This window comes from Silene latifolia, chromosome 4 (assembly GCF_048544455.1).
Source record: "Silene latifolia isolate original U9 population chromosome 4, ASM4854445v1, whole genome shotgun sequence".
Lineage (NCBI taxonomy): Eukaryota > Viridiplantae > Streptophyta > Magnoliopsida > Caryophyllales > Caryophyllaceae > Silene > Silene latifolia.
This window is the reverse complement of record NC_133529.1, coordinates 92,118,254-92,129,440: the sequence shown is the minus strand read 5'-3', so window position 1 is coordinate 92,129,440 and position 11,187 is coordinate 92,118,254.

Below are 11,187 nucleotides of genomic sequence, written 5' to 3'. Positions count from 1 at the left end.
GTGTTTCAATGAAATCAACCTCCATGGAATTTGATGTTAATGGGCAAAGTGAGAATGATATGGATGAGAGCTTGAGAGAAAACTCACCCTTTGAGGATGACATATTTGAGGGAGACAATTGTGTTGAGCTTGGTGAGCCTTGCTATGACAACCCCTTTGGTAATGGACCTTGTTGGGATGAGGAATTTGATGAGGACATTTGGGAACCCCAAATAGACACCCTTAAAATCACCTTGGATGATAATGAGAGTACTTGCATTGAATGTGGTGATTTTGACTATTTGGAGGATGAGTTGAGTGAATTGCCAACCAACTACCCATTTCATGTTCCTACCATCCATCATTTCTCTTATGATTTTTGTTATAATGCTCTTGATATGCTTGTCCGGTCTTTTACTTGGGCATTATTTCATTGCATAATCTTGTGTTGCTATGCATGCCTATTCATGTCCCACTCCCAAGAATTTGACCGACTTCTACGTGCTTTGAGTGCTAGTGATGATTTTCCATGAAATTGTTTATTAATAATCTTTGGTTTAAAGGAGTTCCTCAATAAACCATTAATTTGTATTTATGCATTTAGTGTAGTTTGCATTGTACTATATCTCTCATGATTCATGTAGTTAGTTGCATATAGATTAGAATTCATGCATAGTCACTAATGGCCAAACCTATTCATTTCTACACTAGAAATATTGTTTAAATCGGTTTGGGGAGGTTTGATCATAGGTGACCTAATCATGCATCACATAGTATAGTTTATATTGCATTCATTTGTTATATATGTCATATAGAATTGCATTTAGTTAGAGCATGCATTCATTCATACCATATCATTGCATTTGTACTTTATTTCAAAAATCAAAAATCCAAAAACATGTATTTCTTTTTTATTCCTACTCCTACATGTACATTGAGGACAATGTCCAAAATAAAGTAGGGGATGGGAATTTATATTCCAAAAAATGATAAAAATTGAAAATTTTTGAAAAATCCCAAAAATATGTCTTTTAATTTCATAAAAACAAAAACCATAAAAATTTGAAAAATTGAAAAATCCAAAAACAAGTTCATTTCCTTTGTAGTGTAGACTTGTATATATTGTTTTGTATATATTGTGTTTGTTCATCCTTTTTCACATTGATTGACTACGCCACATCCGAGACATGAGGATATTGAAGACCGCATGGTATGATCTTTCCAATCTCCTTTTTCCTCTTTATGTTAATGACTATGTGGCTTTATTTTGATTGATGCGGTAAAACAATGTGAACTTAGGACTTGCATTTAGTTTATATGTCATATTAGTTGGTAGAATCATATGCATTAGGATGTTTATATGATAGTTGCATCATGGCATGTAGTTTGCATGTTAGAAAAATTTTGCGAAACCGTCTACTTGGGAAACTTGACAAGTGTATATAGGCCCTAGAAGATGCTTTTTCTTCTTAAGACTTTGCTTGTTAGAATGCTTATAAAACACCCTAGGATGTGTCATGCTAGTATCCTTTGACCCATGGATTAAGGCCTAGTCAAGAGTACCTTGTGGTGTGATAACTCCTTGGCTACCGTTTATTCCAAGGTGACCCTTGAAACCATGCATACATCCGTCATCCATGTTCTACCACATTTTTGTCACAAAAAGGGAATGGGCACAAAAAGAAATCAATTTGAGTTCAATGAAATGAAAAGTGAAAGAAAGTTTGCAAAAATGCATCAAATGAAAAGAGGAGCAAAAATAGACTCCTAAAAGCTTCAAATATGAGGCACCCTCACTACATATGGGGTGACTTTGAAAATGTTCAAAAAGAAAATGCAAAAAGTTGAAAGTTGTCAAGTGTTGAAAAGCCAAAAATCAAAAAAGAAATGGCAAGAAAGTGTTCTCAAATGTTATTTGCCACATGAAATTGGGGGGGAAAAACAACAACAAAGCAAACTCCCAAAGTGAAACTCAAATACTATCGATCCCTTTATCCATCGTATCCATTTTTGTGCATGGTAGAGAGGGGACGACCCTTCTTCTTGTCTAGGCAAGAGGGGGAATTCCGCGATCCTCCGGTGTTTCTAACACCATAGGGAGTCTACTCTTGACAAAAGCATTTAACGATTGAGGACAAAGGTACCCTAGCTTGACACCTTTTGGAGGTGATTTATTGGTATCCTTCTAGGCTTAGTAGTTTGAACAAATTGCATCTATGAAGGATTGTGTACCCTTGAATTGCTTCCCTTGTAGATAATTTCCGCCACTTAGATGAGGAAAGTGGCTATTCTTTTGTAGATGCATCCATTACTTGATTTTGTGTGCTTAATGTTTGGATGTGTCGCCATTTTGGCAAGACCCACCTTGCCTTGCAAGAAGGCATCCTACCTCATGGTTGTCTTGTTGTGAGTTGAAGGGGCGGAGTGAGACCCGCTAATTGTCTCATATCGGCTATTATTATTAGGTTAGGTTAGTATTGGTCCTAGTCTTTGTCACCTCTTTACTCGGGACGAGCAAAGGTTCGGTTTGGGGATATTTGATGCGACCATAATTGGCGCATATTTAGCCCCCGAATTACCATTGTTTCTATGCTTTTTAGTGCCTATTTGGGTCATTTCTTATCTTTAGATCTTTGTTTTGCATATTCTTTGAGATTTTGATCCCTTGGTAGGAAAGGAGTAAGAATCTTGCATTTTCATGGCAAAACGAGGCTAAATGGATCGTATTCAATGACCAAGCATCAAGGAGAGACAAGACTAGAAGGCCTTTGTACATAGCTAAGTAGAAGATCAATGTTGAGAAAGGATCCTTGAGTCCCCAAGGAAATCCCCAAGGATTCTATGAAGAAAAGGAAAGAAAAGAAGAAGGAATGACGCTCAGAAAGAATCCGAACGGATCATCCATGATCCGTCCGTCCGCCACTCAATCCGAGCGTCCTTACCCGAGATCCGCTCGGATCCCCAGGCCCAATCCGAGCGTCTTACGCCTTGATCCGCTCGGATCGTCCATGCCCCATCCGTCCGTCTCGACCTCCATCCGCTCGGATCACGATGACAGACATGGTTTCGTCCTTCAAGTTACAAAATGGAGACGCCCTTCTCTCATTGAATACCGGAGTCTCCTTGCTCAAATCTAAAAAGTGTAATTACTAGTTTAGCCCTTAGTTAACCCTAATGCATCCACCTAATTTCCACTATAAATACCCCATTTGTAATAATCAAATCATCAAGTTTTATTAGATTAGAAATTCCTCTTAGATTAGATTAGGAGTAGATTAGAATAGATTATCATTTAATCTTTCCACAAATTACACATTAATCTTTCCTTTAATCATTGTTCAAGTTTATTATTGAGGAATTCAAGTTTATTATTGGGTAATTAGAAGATCATTTGGGTTTATTGGGAGATTGACAACCTTCCATCAATCATCAAGTTCTTCTATTATTCTTTGCATTATTATTTTGGAATCTCCATAGGTATAATTCTCTTAATCCTTGTTTTAATTATTGTTAATCTTTCTTACTTGTTCATCATGTTTGGCTTTGTTAGTATGATTGACAACCTTATTAACATGTTAAACTTGACCATGAGTGAGTAGTTACTTAGCTAGGATTAGTGGGTAATTAGGGGAAACCAACATGGGGAATGATTCATGCTTAAATTAATATGCTTCCATGATTTATTTGCTTGCTTGTTTTGATCTCAACTCATGCACATGTTATGTTTGATGAAATGCTAAGCCTATGAATCCTTGCATTTACTACCATCTCTTATCTTTTCAATGAGACTTGTAAGACATAAACCAACTCGAGTCTCATTAGACCATGCATGTTGTTGAGTAGGGAAGATTAAGTCGACTTGTAGGTGTTGTACAATCTAATCGATTCGGCTCCGGGACCCAAACTTTCCTAGGATTGTAAGATATAACCCAACTCAATCCATCACAACAATAATTGCTTGCTTATAATTTGAGAACATGTTTGTATGATCAATTCCCATGAATCCCCTATGACCCCATGATATCCTAGCATTTTTAATCCATTGTTTACATCTTTCCTTTTGTTGCTTGTTTATTGCATCTATTAGATTAGAATCATCATCCCATTATAATTGTGACAACCCCAAGCACAACCATAATTAGATTGAATAATTTGAGTAACCACCGTCCCATGGATCGACCTCGACTTACCGCTAACTAGTTGTTTGTTGAGTATTATAAATGTGTTTGATTGGGTGAGTGACGACATCGTCCACATCAAAATGGCGCCGTTGCCGGGGACGGTGTTGTTTATTTGAATTGTTCTTTTGTCTAGTTTTAGTTGTGCTTCTTCTTGAGGAATTTTGGTTCCTTGGGAATTTATTTCTTGTACTTGTTCTTTTTCACATGCCCAACATGTCTACATTCACTTTTTGGCAATATGAAAATGAATCATTTGATAAATATGTTGCAAGATTTGAAGATTATATGACTCATGCTTGGCATCATGGTTTTACTATTTCAAATTATGAAGCATGTTGTGTTGTTTATAATGGCATGAACCTTGAAACCCGCAACTTGGCATTTCACTTGAGTGGTGGTAGGATATGTGAGATGAGTTGTGAGGAATTTTGGGAATTTGTTGAGTTCATGACCACCCATTGTCTTAAGCAAACTATACATGACATCTTTGAGAATGCCAAGGAAGGTATGGAAGTGATAAAAACCACATTTCAAAAATTCATTGAGGAAAACTATGATGAAAATGAGATTTGTGAGGATGAGAAACCTTCCTATAACCTTGAGTCAACCCACTTTGTCCACAAAATTACCCCACCTTGGGAAGATGGAGTGCTAGATGAGGAGAGTGATGATGAGGAGGAGTACATTCTTGATTGTGAAACTAATGCTTGGATGCCGTCATCCTACTCTTCTTGTGTTTCAATGAAATCAACCTCCATGGAATTTGATGTTAATGGGCAAAGTGAGAATGATATGGATGAGAGCTTGAGAGAAAACTCACCCTTTGAGGATGACATATTTGAGGGAGACAATTGTGTTGAGCTTGGTGAGCCTTGCTATGACAACCCCTTTGGTAATGGACCTTGTTGGGATGAGGAATTTGATGAGGACATTTGGGAACCCCAAATAGACACCCTTAAAATCACCTTGGATGATAATGAGAGTACTTGCATTGAATGTGGTGATTTTGACTATTTGGAGGATGAGTTGAGTGAATTGCCAACCAACTACCCATTTCATGTTCCTACCATCCATCATTTCTCTTATGATTTTTGTTATAATGCTCTTGATATGCTTGTCCGGTCTTTTACTTGGGCATTATTTCATTGCATAATCTTGTGTTGCTATGCATGCCTATTCATGTCCCACTCCCAAGAATTTGACCGACTTCTACGTGCTTTGAGTGCTAGTGATGATTTTCCATGAAATTGTTTATTAATAATCTTTGGTTTAAAGGAGTTCCTCAATAAACCATTAATTTGTATTTATGCATTTAGTGTAGTTTGCATTGTACTATATCTCTCATGATTCATGTAGTTAGTTGCATATAGATTAGAATTCATGCATAGTCACTAATGGCCAAACCTATTCATTTCTACACTAGAAATATTGTTTAAATCGGTTTGGGGAGGTTTGATCATAGGTGACCTAATCATGCATCACATAGTATAGTTTATATTGCATTCATTTGTTATATATGTCATATAGAATTGCATTTAGTTAGAGCATGCATTCATTCATACCATATCATTGCATTTGTACTTTATTTCAAAAATCAAAAATCCAAAAACATGTATTTCTTTTTTTATTCCTACTCCTACATGTACATTGAGGACAATGTCCAAAATAAAGTAGGGGATGGGAATTTATATTCCAAAAAATGATAAAAATTGAAAATTTTTGAAAAATCCCAAAAATATGTCTTTTAATTTCATAAAAACAAAAACCATAAAAATTTGAAAAATTGAAAAATCCAAAAACAAGTTCATTTCCTTTGTAGTGTAGACTTGTATATATTGTTTTGTATATATTGTGTTTGTTCATCCTTTTTCACATTGATTGACTACGCCACATCCGAGACATGAGGATATTGAAGACCGCATGGTATGATCTTTCCAATCTCCTTTTTCCTCTTTATGTTAATGACTATGTGGCTTTATTTTGATTGATGCGGTAAAACAATGTGAACTTAGGACTTGCATTTAGTTTATATGTCATATTAGTTGGTAGAATCATATGCATTAGGATGTTTATATGATAGTTGCATCATGGCATGTAGTTTGCATGTTAGAAAAATTTTGCGAAACCGTCTACTTGGGAAACTTGACAAGTGTATATAGGCCCTAGAAGATGCTTTTTCTTCTTAAGACTTTGCTTGTTAGAATGCTTATAAAACACCCTAGGATGTGTCATGCTAGTATCCTTTGACCCATGGATTAAGGCCTAGTCAAGAGTACCTTGTGGTGTGATAACTCCTTGGCTACCGTTTATTCCAAGGTGACCCTTGAAACCATGCATACATCCGTCATCCATGTTCTACCACATTTTTGTCACAAAAGGGAATGGGCACAAAAAGAAATCAATTTGAGTTCAATGAAATGAAAAGTGAAAGAAAGTTTGCAAAAATGCATCAAATGAAAAGAGGAGCAAAAATAGACTCCTAAAAGCTTCAAATATGAGGCACCCTCACTACATATGGGGTGACTTTGAAAATGTTCAAAAAGAAAATGCAAAAAGTTGAAAGTTGTCAAGTGTTGAAAAGCCAAAAATCAAAAAAGAAATGGCAAGAAAGTGTTCTCAAATGTTATTTGCCACATGAAATTGGGGGGGAAAAACAACAACAAAGCAAACTCCCAAAGTGAAACTCAAATACTATCGATCCCTTTATCCATCGTATCCATTTTTGTGCATGGTAGAGAGGGGACGACCCTTCTTCTTGTCTAGGCAAGAGGGGGAATTCCGCGATCCTCCAGTGTTTCTAACACCATAGGGAGTCTACTCTTGACAAAAGCATTTAACGATTGAGGACAAAGGTACCCTAGCTTGACACCTTTTGGAGGTGATTTATTGGTATCCTTCTAGGCTTAGTAGTTTGAACAAATTGCATCTATGAAGGATTGTGTACCCTTGAATTGCTTCCCTTGTAGATAATTTCCGCCACTTAGATGAGGAAAGTGGCTATTCTTTTGTAGATGCATCCATTACTTGATTTTGTGTGCTTAATGTTTGGATGTGTCGCCATTTTGGCAAGACCCACCTTGCCTTGCAAGAAGGCATCCTACCTCATGGTTGTCTTGTTGTGAGTTGAAGGGGCGGAGTGAGACCCGCTAATTGTCTCATATCGGCTATTATTATTAGGTTAGGTTAGTATTGGTCCTAGTCTTTGTCACCTCTTTACTCGGGACGAGCAAAGGTTCGGTTTGGGGATATTTGATGCGACCATAATTGGCGCATATTTAGCCCCCGAATTACCATTGTTTCTATGCTTTTTAGTGCCTATTTGGGTCATTTCTTATCTTTAGATCTTTGTTTTGCATATTCTTTGAGATTTTGATCCCTTGGTAGGAAAGGAGTAAGAATCTTGCATTTTCATGGCAAAACGAGGCTAAATGGATCGTATTCAATGACCAAGCATCAAGGAGAGACAAGACTAGAAGGCCTTTGTACATAGCTAAGTAGAAGATCAATGTTGAGAAAGGATCCTTGAGTCCCCAAGGAAATCCCCAAGGATTCTATGAAGAAAAGGAAAGAAAAGAAGAAGGAATGACGCTGTAGAAGAATCCGAACGGATCATCCATGATCCGTCCGTCCGCCCACTCAATCCGAGCGTCCTTACCCGAGATCCGCTCGGATCCCCAGGCCCAATCCGAGCGTCTTACGCCTTGATCCGCTCGGATCGTCCATGCCCCATCCGTCCGTCTCGACCTCCATCCGCTCGGATCACGATGACAAAGCATGGTTTCGTCCTTCAAGTTACAAAATGGAGACGCCCTTCTCTCATTGAATACCGGAGTCTCCTTGCTCAATCTAAAAGTGTAATTACTAGTTTAGCCCTTAGTTAACCCTAATGCATCCACCTAATTTCCACTATAAATACCCCATTTGTAATAATCAAATCATCAAGTTTTATTAGATTAGAAATTCCTCTTAGATTAGATTAGGAGTAGATTAGAATAGATTATCATTTAATCTTTCCACAAATTACACATTAATCTTTCCTTTAATCATTGTTCAAGTTTATTATTGAGGAATTCAAGTTTATTATTGGGTAATTAGAAGATCATTTGGGTTTATTGGGAGATTGACAACCTTCCATCAATCATCAAGTTCTTCTATTATTCTTTGCATTATTATTTTGGAATCTCCATAGGTATAATTCTCTTAATCCTTGTTTTAATTATTGTTAATCTTTCTTACTTGTTCATCATGTTTGGCTTTGTTAGTATGATTGACAAATTTATTAACATGTTAAACTTGACCATGAGTGAGTAGTTACTTAGCTAGGATTAGTGGGTAATTAGGGGAAACCAACATGGGGAATGATTCATGCTTAAATTAATATGCTTCCATGATTTATTTGCTTGCTTGTTTTGATCTCAACTCATGCACATGTTATGTTTGATGAAATGCTAAGCCTATGAATCCTTGCATTTACTACCATCTCTTATCTTTTCAATGAGACTTGTAAGACATAAACCAACTCGAGTCTCATTAGACCATGCATGTTGTTGAGTAGGGAAGATTAAGTCGACTTGTAGGTGTTGTACAATCTAATCGATTCGGCTCCGGGACCCAAACTTTCCTAGGATTGTAAGATATAACCCAACTCAATCCATCACAACAATAATTGCTTGCTTATAATTTGAGAACATGTTTGTATGATCAATTCCCATGAATCCCCTATGACCCCATGATATCCTAGCATTTTTAATCCATTGTTTACATCTTTCCTTTTGTTGCTTGTTTATTGCATCTATTAGATTAGAATCATCATCCCATTATAATTGTGACAACCCCAAGCACAACCATAATTAGATTGAATAATTTGAGTAACCACCGTCCCATGGATCGACCTCGACTTACCGCTAACTAGTTGTTTGTTGAGTATTATAAATGTGTTTGATTGGGTGAGTGACGACATCGTCCACATCAGCAAGGAAGAGTCCTAATCTAATCTCGCAAGATTAAAAACAAGTTTTACTTAAACGTAAACTTCTTATTTTATTTCCGAATAATCTGAAAAATAAGGTCACAAATCGGCCTTATTTATAGTCCTACTCGATGTCAGGAATCTGACTATAACTCTAATTCCTTAGCTTGCTAATTAAGCTATCCAATTCTTCCTAAACTTGTAACACCCCCATTTAATCAGGAGCCTTAAGCTAGACATTCCCAACTAAATAGGACTGTTACCATCTCGGTTTCTCGAGGTAGTGAATAACAAAATACAACAATACCAAAGTACTTTAATTAAAACTTAGCGATTACATATTGTTACAACTTATTCAATCTAGATATAATATAAAACTTGATACAACTTGCAGCGGAATAAATAAAGTGATTACTAATCTACGTGATCTAGACATCAACTATGGTCCAAGTCAAGCTGATCACGTCTCAATGCTCCCAAGTCAGCTAATCTTTAGTACCTGTCAAATCTGCTCCACATTATGGTTCATCACAGGTGTTCACGAATACACTGTCAACCACGAGGTTGAGTAGGAATAACTAACAATAGTAAATAACAACGACAATTTAACTCCGCAATATATGACTTATTAGCACACTTCAGCCGAGCTCTACTCGTTACACTAATCATCCTGCCAATCCCTGGCCAGGGCAGCCTCAACCCTAAGGTGAGTAACCACACACTACATTACCATAAGGTAATGTCTGCCTCAACTCATAGTTAAGTAATATCCACGGATGGCCTGCCAGACCAACTGGGCCCGCCGAGTAAACACGATAAATATCGTCTGCCAGAATAAATCTGTTCAACCACTCCACATTACTATAAGTAATGTCTGCCAGAATAAATCTGTTAATATTACAACAATACTACACCACAACCAAAACCATGCTTATGTAAATGCAATGATAAATAATAACAATCAGCCGGAGTGATCCACCATCACCAACCACCACGATATAGAAAATCAACCACCACAATATAACCAACATACTTCAGCCAACAGACTCATGAGAAATACAACATAAATAGCAGTTGAGTAGTTATCCTACCTCGAAAACAAGCACTCCAAATACGCAATCCAAGCAAATTCGACTAATAATAATCTTCAACTTATAATTATTGTTTATAAATCCCGCTTCAATCATAAAACCCGAGTCAAACCCAACTTAAAAACCCGACTCAAATACATAAAACCCGACTTAACAACCCAATAAACCCGTCACAAACACAAACACCCTCCTCACACACGGTTTCAAACCGTGACCAACCACTCTTATAAACACCCTCCAAACCCGACACAACAAGCCACCACGACCACCACCCATCCAAACCTACCTCCTCCCTATACCACACCCATCCAACCACCCATTCACCACCTATCAAACCACCAGCAGTTGCCCAGAAACACGCGCCCTAACCCCCCTTCTCCACCCGACATCAACAACCAACCAGTACCACCAACATCCACCAAAACCCCCCCAAAATCAGCCCTCCCAGAACACGGGTTACTCCTTTGTTTTCCCCCTATTTACCGCCAACACCGCCACCAACAGCCAACTGCCAACACACCAACACTCCCCTCATGGTCGACTCGGCAACCCCATCACAACCCCATATTACCCAGGTCACGCCGTGTCCAATTGGTGGTTCAATTACCCACCTCAATCCCTATGACCAACCCGCAAGACCCCCTGACCAGCTACCTTTAACCGCTCCAAAAACCACCCTAGATCGGTCAACGAAGGTCCAGTCAGAGTCACGGTAGACAAAGGTTGCTTTAGGTCCAAATCTCGAGTCCTATGGTGGTCTATAGGCGTTACACGGTTGTCTTATTATACGGTGTATACAAATTGTCAATAAACGATTAAATTATGTTTTGATCTTACCTTTTATCGCTAAATCGTCCTTCCGTCTCTTAAAGCTCCCTCTTTTATTTTATGAATTAATCTTCAAATTTAACATGGTATTTATAGTGTAAGATTAGAGAGTATGTAAGGCCCATTAGGAAACTATCAT